At 32.6% G+C, this 11,387-nt stretch overlaps 1 non-coding gene across 1 annotated transcript; it reads right to left on the minus strand.

Annotated features, from left to right (window-relative positions):
- Positions 1 to 1,682: 1,682 nt before the first annotated feature.
- On the minus strand, positions 1,683 to 1,861 carry LOC121467450. The gene has a single exon (XR_005977508.1). It is a non-coding gene; the product is annotated as a 5.8S ribosomal RNA (ribosomal RNA).
- Positions 1,862 to 11,387: the final 9,526 nt, after the last annotated feature.

The following is an 11,387-nucleotide window of genomic DNA, read 5'->3' on the forward strand; positions in this document are numbered from 1 at the left end:
CCACTGGGCACATTATTATTATTATCATAACCTTAAACTTCATATCAAGAAAGTTAAGGTTCTTACCCATTTAAAGTTTGAGAATAGGTTAAGATCGTTTCGACCCTAAGGCCTCTAATCATTCGCTTTACCAGATAAGATTATTTTATATAACATTAAAATGCACCAGCTATCCTGAGGGAAACTTCGGAAGGAACCAGCTACTAGATGGTTCGATTGGTCTTTCGCCCCTATACTCAATTCTGACAATCGATTTGCACGTCAGAACTGTTTCGGTCTTCCATCAGGGTTTCCCCTGACTTCAACCTGATCAAGTATAGTTCACCATCTTTCGGGTCACAGCATATATGCTCAAGGTACGTTCCAGTTAGAGGCATAAATAATATAAATATCATTATACATAACTATATAGAACGCCCCGGGATTGTGTTAATTAGCTATAAATAGTTAAAAAACTAATCCCATTATTAGTCAAGTTAATTACGCTATTAGGTTTATATCCCAATAACTTGCACATATGTTAGACTCCTTGGTCCGTGTTTCAAGACGGGTCCCGAAGGTATCCTGAATCTTTCGCATTGTTAATCATACAAGTGATTATAATAAACACAAAAATCAATGATAATTATGCCATTATATAATTCCGAAAAATTAACGCACTGTATTCATATAAATCTATCAACACTTTATCAAATTAATGACATTTAATCTGTGTTAAAACGCAAGCATTTTAATTGGATTAAACTATAAGCCATATTTTATGATAAATTTTGTATGTTAATAGATTACAATGTCCTTATATGGAAAAAATGCACACTATTATCATAATATTGTTTAAATATTACAATTTTAATGATGAATTTTCCATAATGGATATTCAGGTTCATCGGGCTTAACCTCTAAGCAGTTTCACGTACTGTTTAACTCTCTATTCAGAGTTCTTTTCAACTTTCCCTCACGGTACTTGTTTACTATCGGTCTCATGGTTATATTTAGTTTTAGATGGAGTTTACCACCCACTTAGTGCTGCACTATCAAGCAACACGACTCTTTGGAAACATCATCTAGTAATCATTAACGTTATACGGGCCTGGCACCCTCTATGGGTAAATGGCCTCATTTAAGAAGGACTTAAATCGTTAATTTCTCATACTAGAATATTGACGCTCCCTACACTGCATCTCACATTTGCCATATAGACAAAGTGACTTAGTGCTGAACTGATTTCTTTTCGCTCGCCGCTACTAAGAAAATCCTTGTTAGTTTCTTTTCCTCCCCTAATTAATATGCTTAAATTCAGGGGGTAGTCCCATATGAGTTGAGGTTGTATATAACTTTTTATTAATTAATTCTTTAAATATAATGAGAAAACATTTTATAAATTCGATAATTATAAAGAACCAACGAAGAGCAATAACATTTCCAATAGCTTTCGAATTTCTAATCATTAATAAGAGACAATTCTAGATGAAAAATATTTCAACATTTTTTATGCTAGACATTTCTCAGTATCATTTGATTGAAAACGAAAATATTTTTCTTCGTTTATCACATCTATTGTGAGTTAATGATTTTCATATATTTTTTAATATTATGAATAATAAATAATTATCCAATAATATACCATGTGCTTATAAATTTTATTTAAAAATTTTATAAACAACTTAATTAGCATAGTCTTACAACCCTCAACCATATGTAGTCCAAGCAGCACTATAAAATTAATTAAAGTACATAACAGCATGGACTGCGATATGCGTTCAAAATGTCGATGTTCATGTGTCCTGCAGTTCACACGATGACGCACAGTTTGCTGCGTTCTTCATCGACCCATGAGCCGAGTGATCCACCGCTTAGAGTTTTATAATATTTGTTTTTTTAATTTCGTCAATTGTGTTTTTATTGAAAGAAATTAAAAATACACCATTTTACTGGCATATATCAATTCCTTCAATAAATGTATTTTTATACCTAAAATAAATGTTGCGAAATGTCTTAGTTTCATATAAACAATATAATACCAATTTTCATTTTTCATTTTATTTCTATTTAAGTTTGATATATATTGCATTTTATATAAAACAATAACCTGATTATTAACCGGGTACAACATTATATATTTTAGGTTGTTGAATTAACCAATGTATGCCTATAACTTAGATGAACAATACATATGCGCAACGCGTGTATATTACGGTCCATAAACACACAAAGTAATTATATTATATTCTATTATATATTATATATTTAACATATCGTATATATATCTTCTATCTATCTGTATCTCTAATCGATTGGCCAGGTCGATTTTTATTTTATGGACATCAGAGCCTCCGCCCACGACTCGTAATTGATATCTCATAATAATTACTCGGCATTGGACACCATTTGCTCGAGCTATTTAAGTCCATAGGACTATACTTTTTCTTTCATTAAAACGCTTTAAATTAGATAAGATATTTTGATATATTTTTTGACATATTTATATATATATATATATAGATTATATAATATAATATATTTTTTGGCAAATTTATTTTTTTTTGTATTATTAAATAATACAAAATTTTGTGTTAACGGTAAAGATATTATACAATAATGATCCTTCCGCAGGTTCACCTACGGAAACCTTGTTACGACTTTTACTTCCTCTAAATAATCAAGTTCGGTCAGCTTTTGCGAAACAACCGTAACACGCAAGGCGTCACAGTGATCACGTCCGGAGACCTCACTAAATAATTCAATCGGTAGTAGCGACGGGCGGTATGTACAAAGGGCAGGGACGTAATCAATGCGAGTTAATGACTCACACTTACTGGGAATTCCAAGTTCATGTGAACAGTTTCAGTTCACAATCCCAAGCATGAAAGTGGTTCAGCGATTTACCCGGACCTCTCGGTCTAGGAAATATGTACACGTTGATACTTTCATTGTAGCGCGCGTGCAGCCCAGGACATCTAAGGGCATCACAGACCTGTTATTGCTCAATCTCATTATTGCTAGACGCAATTTATCCATTTAAGAAGCTAGTGTCCTTATAATGGGACAAACCAACAGGTACGGCTCCAATTATATAAACACATTCAAACACAATAAACATTTTACTGCCACCATGAATGAAGGCTATATAAGCTTCAACACCATAATCCTGAAGATATCTATTTAATATATTTGAGTCTCGTTCGTTATCGGAATTAACCAGACGACACACTCTACGAACTAAGAACGGCCATGCACCACCACCCATAGATTCGAGAAAGAGCTATCAATCTGTCTTACACACTTATGTTCGGACCTGGTAAGTTTTCCCGTGTTGAGTCAAATTAAGCCGCAGGCTCCACTCCTGGTGGTGCCCTTCCGTCAATTCCTTTAAGTTTCAGCTTTGCAACCATACTTCCCCCGGAGCCCAAAAGCTTTGGTTTCCCGGGAAGCGACTGAGAGAGCCATAAAAGTAGCTACACCCAATTGCTAGCTGGCATCGCTTATGGTTAGAACTAGGGCGGTATCTGATCGCCTTCGAACCTCTAACTTTCGTGCTTTCGCTTAAGTTAGTCTTACGACGGTCCAAGAATTTCACCTCTCGCGTCGTAATACTAATGCCCCCAAACTGCTTCTATTAATCATTACCTCTTGATCTGAAAATCAATGAAAGCAGAACAGAGGTCTTATTTCATTATCCCATGCACAGAATATTCAGGCATTTGAAGCCTGCTTTAAGCACTCTAATTTGTTCAAAGTAATTGTACCGGCCCACAATAACACTCGTTTAAGAGCACTAATGCAGGTTTTTAAATAGGAGGAACATATGAAAAAATACAAGTATTTAAACATATATAAGAACTCCACCGGTAATACGCTTACATACATAAAGGTATAGTACTAACCACAATTGTAAGTTGTACTACCCGTATGAAGCACAAGCTCAACTACGAACGTTTTAACCGCAACAACTTTAATATACGCTATTGGAGCTGGAATTACCGCGGCTGCTGGCACCAGACTTGCCCTCCAATTGGTCCTTGTTAAAGGATTTAAAGTGTACTCATTCCAATTGCAGGGCCTCGGATATGAGTCCTGTATTGTTATTTTTAATCACTACCTCCCCGAGCTGGGAGTGGGTAATTTACGCGCCTGCTGCCTTCCTTAGATGTGGTAGCCGTTTCTCAGGCTCCCTCTCCGGAATCGAACCCTGATTCCCCGTTACCCGTTGCAACCATGGTAGTCCTAGATACTACCATCAAAAGTTGATAGGGCAGACATTTGAAAGATCTGTCGTCGGTACAAGACCATACGATCTGCATGTTATCTAGAGTTCAACCAGTATAACGATCTTGCGATCGCTTGGTTTTAGCCTAATAAAAGCACATGTCCCATAAGGTTCATGTTTTAATTGCATGTATTAGCTCTAGAATTACCACAGTTATCCAAGTAACTGTTAACGATCTAAGGAACCATAACTGATATAATGAGCCTTTTGCGGTTTCACTTTTAATTCGTGTGTACTTAGACATGCATGGCTTAATCTTTGAGACAAGCATATAACTACTGGCAGGATCAACCAGAATAATGTTTTTAATTCATATTACTTTCATATTTTTAAAATAGAAATTAGTAACACAAATTTATTATAGAGTATTTTTCTTTAAATTGCATTTATGAGGGAGGAAAATAATCTTGATACGAATATGGCTATTTTTGTTTAGCTTCATAATCGTTTTAAAATTCTTTATATTTGTTACACGCCACGTTTGCCCACAGTAACTAGAATTTTTTCATATATAATTCTATAATATAATTCATATTAACATATTTCATTTTAAAATATCATTTTATTTCGCCATACATATATATTTCACACATGTACCAATTATTTTTGATTAACCAATAAAAATATTGAGTTAAATCATTTGTATTTTTATGATAAATTTAAAATCTATCATTTCCATATAACTCTCTGGTAATATATCACATAAAACCGAGCGCATAATAAATACAACCTTGGCTTTCGTTTTCAAAATTATCATCTAAAAAGTGATGACACTTAATATTAACCGTATCAAGCCAAGTCTCGTATTCGCAAGAATCAAGATACAAAACATACGGAAAATATTTAATTTTGCTATTGAATTGACAAAAATATATGAATATCATAAATTTTGTTCAACTATAGATGGACAACCACTGACCATCCTATATGTGTTTTTCGACACGTTGTCTTGAAATCGGGTATTTTCAATTCTATTTGCCACCCAACATATGGGATATCTCAACTAATAATGATCAATATCGATATGTTTCACATTTTCCATACATTTCATATATAATATATCAATAATATTGATATATCACAACATTTTCATATATATGAATGTTATTTATTATAGGAATTCACAAAATCATATTAATATAATATGTTCTGAGAAATACCCATATATTTGGTTACCAGCCAACAGGCACTACCCTATATATGTTTTTGGACACGCCGTCTTTAAACTGCATGTTTACAGTACTAAAACTCTGCCTTCATATGAATTTCCTCCATATACTTGAGGAAATTGAAGAAATATTTTATATTTTCCATACATTTCATATATAATATATCAATAATATTGATATATCACAACATTTTCATATATATGAATGTTATTTATTATAGGTATTCACAATATAATATTAATTTTATATGTTCTGAGAAATACCCATATATTTGGTTACCAGCCAACAGGCACTACCCTATATATGTTTTTGGACACGCCGTCTTTAAACTGCATGTTTACAGTACTAAAAGTCTGCCTTCATATGAATTTCCTCCATATACTTGAGGAAATAAAGGAATATTTTATATTTTCCATACATTTCATATATAATATATCAATAATATTGATATATCACAACATTTTCATATATATGAATGTTATTTATTATAGGTATTCACAATATAATATTAATTTTATATGTTCTGAGAAATACCCATATATTTGGTTACCAGCCAACAGGCACTACCCTATATATGTTTTTGGACACGCCGTCTTTAAACTGCATGTTTACAGTACTAAAAGTCTGCCTTCATATGAATTTCCTCCATATACTTGAGGAAATTGAAGGAATATTTTATATTTTCCATACATTTCATATATAATATATCAATAATATTGATATATCACAACATTTTCATATATATGAATGTTATTTATTATAGGTATTCACAATATAATATTAATTTTATATGTTCTGAGAAATACCCATATATTTGATTGCCAGCCAACAGGCACTACCCTATATATGTTTTTGGACACCCCGTCTTTAAACTGCGTGTTTACAGTACTAATAGTCTGCCTTCATATGAATTTCCTCCATATACTTGAGGAAATTGAAGAAATATTTTATATTTTCCATACATTTCATATATAATATATCAATAATATTGATATATCACAACATTTTCATATATATGAATGTTATTTATTATAGGAATTCACAAAATCATATTAATATAATATGTTCTGAGAAATACCCATATATTTGGTTACCAGCCAACAGGCACTACCCTATATATGTTTTTGGACACGCCGTCTTTAAACTGCATGTTTACAGTACTAAAAGTCTGCCTTCATATGAATTTCCTCCATATACTTGAGGAAATTGAAGAAATATTTTATATTTTCCATACATTTCATATATAATATATCAATAATATTGATATATCACAACATTTTCATATATATGAATGTTATTTATTATAGGTATTCACAATATAATATTAATTTTATATGTTCTGAGAAATACCCATATATTTGGTTACCAGCCAACAGGCACTACCCTATATATGTTTTTGGACACGCCGTCTTTAAACTGCATGTTTACAGTACTAAAAGTCTGCCTTCATATGAATTTCCTCCATATACTTGAGGAAATTGAAGGAATATTTTATATTTTCCATACATTTCATATATAATATATCAATAATATTGATATATCACAACATTTTCATATATATGAATGTTATTTATTATAGGTATTCACAATATAATATTAATTTTATATGTTCTGAGAAATACCCATATATTTGGTTACCAGCCAACAGGCACTACCCTTTATATGTTTTTGGACACGCCGTCTTTAAACTGCATGTTTACAGTACTAAAAGTCTGCCTTCATATGAATTTCCTCCATATACTTGAGGAAATTGAAGGAATATTTTATATTTTCCATACATTTCATATATAATATATCAATAATATTGATATATCACAACATTTTCATATATATGAATGTTATTTATTATAGGTATTCACAATATAATATTAATTTTATATGTTCTGAGAAATACCCATATATTTGGTTGCCAGCCAACAGGCACTACCCTATATATGTTTTTGGACACCCCGTCTTTAAACTGCATGTTTACAGTACTAAAAGTCTGCCTTCATATGAATTTCCTCCATATACTTGAGGAAATTGAAGGAATATTTTATATTTTCCATACATTCCATATATAATATATCAATAATATTGATATATGATAACATTTTCATATATATGAATGTTATTTATTATAGGAATTCACAAAATCATATTAATATAATATGTTCTGAGAAATACCCATATATTTGGTTGCCAGCCAATAGTCACTTCCCCATATATGTTTTTGGAAACGCCGTCTTTAAACTGCATGTTTACAGTACTAAAAGTCTCCCTTCATATGAATTTCCTCCATATACTTGAGGAAATTGATGGAATATTTTATATTTTCCATACATTCCATATATAATATATCAATAATATTGATATATGATAACATTTTCATATATATGAATGTTATTTATTATAGGAATTCACAAAATCATATTAATATTATATGTTCTGAGAAATACCCATATATTTTGTTGCCAGCCAATAGTCACTTCCCCATATATGTTTTTGGACACGCCGTCTTTAAACTGCATGTTTAGAGTACTAAAAGTCTCCCTTCATATGAATTTCCTCCATATACTTGAGGAAATTGAAGAAATATTTTATATTTTCCATACATTCCATATATAATATATCAATAATATTGATATATGATAACATTTTCATATATATGAATGTTATTTATTATAGGAATTCACAAAATCATATTAATATTATATGTTCTGAGAAATACCCATATATTTTGTTGCTTTACTATAAGCAATCCATTGTATGGATATTCTCAATTTACCCAAATGAATATAGATATATTTTTTTAATATTAAATATATATTAAATTTCATTTCATTTCATTCCTTTTCATTTCATTTCATTTCATATTCATTTCATTTATTAATTCGAAACTTTTAGTAAATCTTGTTACTTTGACAATTTTTTATCAGCGTCACTAAGTAGATGACGATTCCATTTGGCAACCATAAGGGACTTGTAGTTTTTAGACTCAAAGTTTTCATATGGAACATTTTTTTTTGTATATTTGTATATATTTATAATATATATATTTATATTATTTCATAAGCCCATAATTTGAGACTTGTAGACTTGGCGATTTATTTGGCTACCATAAGTGAATTCTAGTTTTTAGGCTCGTATTTTTCATATTATAAGCCTTTTTAATTTGTATGCAATTTTTGTTTTAGTTTTTCTTCAAATTGTTTAATCGTTTAATTTGCCGCCTTTAATAAGGGATTTTTTTATATACGTCACTAAGTAAGATGACGATTCATTTGGCTACCAAAAATGACTTGTATTAATAATTCTTTCTTCTTATTTAATATGCATAGATATCATTTCATTTGCCTTTAATAAGAGACATTAGTTTTGCTATCAAGCAAGACTTATTATATTTTGACAATTTATATCTGCGTCACTAAATAGATGACGATTCATTTGGCTACTGTATGTGACTTATAGTCCTAAGATATATAATATCTAAGCTCTTACCTGGAACTTCAGCACTCGGCATTTGTTTTCACATTCGCGTCACTATTAAGATGACGATGCATTTGGCTACCATAAGTGACTTGTAGTTTTTAGGCTCGTATTTTTCATATTAAAAGTCTTTTTAATATGTATGCAATTTTTCGTTTTAGTTTTTTTTTCAAATTGTATATATATATTTAAAATAAATATATATACCGTTTAATTTGCCGCCTTTAATAAGGGACTTGTAGTAAGACTCTTTTAATTCGAGATTTTTTTATATGCGTCACTAAGTAAGATGACGATTCATTTGGCTACCAAAAATGACTTGTATTAATAATTCTTTCTTCTTATTTAATATGCATAGATATCATTTCATTTGCCTTTAATAAGAGACATTAGTTTTGCTATCAAGCAAGACTTATTATATTTTGACAATTTATATCTGCGTCACTAAATAGATGACGATTCATTTGGCTACTGTATGTGACTTATAGTCCTAAGATATATAATATCTAAGCTCTTACCTGGAACTTCAGCACTCGGCATTTGTTTTCACATTCGCGTCACTATTAAGATGACGATGCATTTGGCTACCATAAGTGACTTGTAGTTTTTAGGCTCGTATTTTTCATATTAAAAGTCTTTTTAATATGTATGCAATTTTTCGTTTTAGTTTTTCTTCAAATTGTATATATATATTTAGAATAAATATATATACCGTTTAATTTGCCGCCTTTAATAAGGGACTTGTAGTAGACTCTTTTAATTTGACATTTTATTATATGCGTCACTAAGTAAATGACGATTCATTTGGCTACCAAAAAAGACTTGTAGTAAGACTCTTTTAATTTGACATTTTATTATATGCGTCACTAAGTAGATGACGATTCATTTGGCTACCAAAAAAGACTTGTGTAGTTTTTAGATTCATATTTTTCATATTAAAATATGTTTATTTATATGGCTTTATAATTCTTTCTTCTTTAATATGCATAGATATCATTTCATTTGCCTTTAATAAGAGACATAAGTTTTGCTATCAAGCAAGACTTATTATATTTTGACAATTTATATCTGCGTCACTAAATAGATGACGATACAACATTAGGCTACTGTATGTGACTTATACTCTTAAGATATATAATATCACACATTCGCGTCACTATTAAGATATATTTTTTTTTTTTTCATAATCATATTATTTATTTAAAATCTGTCCAACTTAGACAATAATTAAATTTTTGGGATAATACATTCACATTTTACAATAGATAAATTTTATATAGTAGCAAATAACAAATAACAGGAGGAACTTGACTACAGATGCTAGTCCAATACGAGGTCCAACGGGTGGGTTCTTCGTAGTCTTCTTCTAGTTAGGCTGTTGTCCAGGATGTCAATGGCAAGTACGTTGGGATGATTGTACAGCCTATTAACATATTTTTGGCTGAACTCTTTTATTTCTTCCGTGACCCAAGGGACGCCAAGTACCTCGTGAACGGGTGGGCACCCGAGACCATCCGCAGAGCCTTGTTCTGTAGCCTTTGGATTGACTTACGGTTTGTCGTACTGGCAGTACCCCACAACTGGATGCCGTAAGTCCAGATTGGCTTGATGATTGCTTTATAAACTAGGAGCTTAACATTTACTCTCAGCTTAGATCGCCTCCCAATCAGCCACTGGTACTGTCGCAATCTATCCACCACCAGTTTTCTTTTGCGCAGAATATGGGCGCGCCATGTCAGCCGCCTGTCGAGTGTCATACCTAAGTACTTTGGTGTAGGGTCATCGGGGATGACCTCCCCATTGAGGCTAACAGGCGGGCAGTTCCCGGGTCGTAGCGCGAACGTAGTCTGTGTGGATTTCTCGGAGTTCACAGTGATGTTCCACCTACATAGCCAGGGCTCGAGGGCATTTAACTGCCTCTGCAGAATACTCGAGGCTTCCTGAGGGAGATCTGCAGTGGCGAGGAAGGCAGTATCGTCCGCGTAGGTGGCGACAATGAGACCATTTGCAACTGTGATGGGTAGGTCCGCCGTGAAAATCGTATAAAGCACAGGCCCCAATACGCTGCCTTGAGGTACCCCGGCTTTGATGTCCTTAGTGCTCGACCTAGTCTCGCCGCATCTAACGTAAAAAGTCCTGCCCTCAAGGTACGAGCGGACGAAGGCGTAGTGAGAGTGTGGTAGATTACTTTTGATTTTCTGCAGCAGCCCAGGGTGCCAGACGCGGTCAAAAGCCTGCTTAACATCCAGCAGAACAGCACAGCTGTACTTCTTTTCCTCAAACGCTTTAAGGATGGCTCGAACCAGACGATGGCACTGTTCCGGTGTGGAGTGGGAACGCCTGAAGCCAAACTGATGATCCGGGATCAGTTCAGCCTCATCCAGAACTGTCAACACTCTACGCAGAAATACTCTTTCAAGTATTTTGGAGAGTATCGCCAGCAAACTGATCGGACGATATGATGCAAGGTTTGCTTCAGGCTT

The sequence above is a fragment of the Drosophila elegans genome, unplaced genomic scaffold (genome assembly GCF_018152505.1).
Source record: "Drosophila elegans isolate 14027-0461.03 unplaced genomic scaffold, ASM1815250v1 contig_408, whole genome shotgun sequence".
Taxonomy (NCBI): domain Eukaryota; kingdom Metazoa; phylum Arthropoda; class Insecta; order Diptera; family Drosophilidae; genus Drosophila; species Drosophila elegans.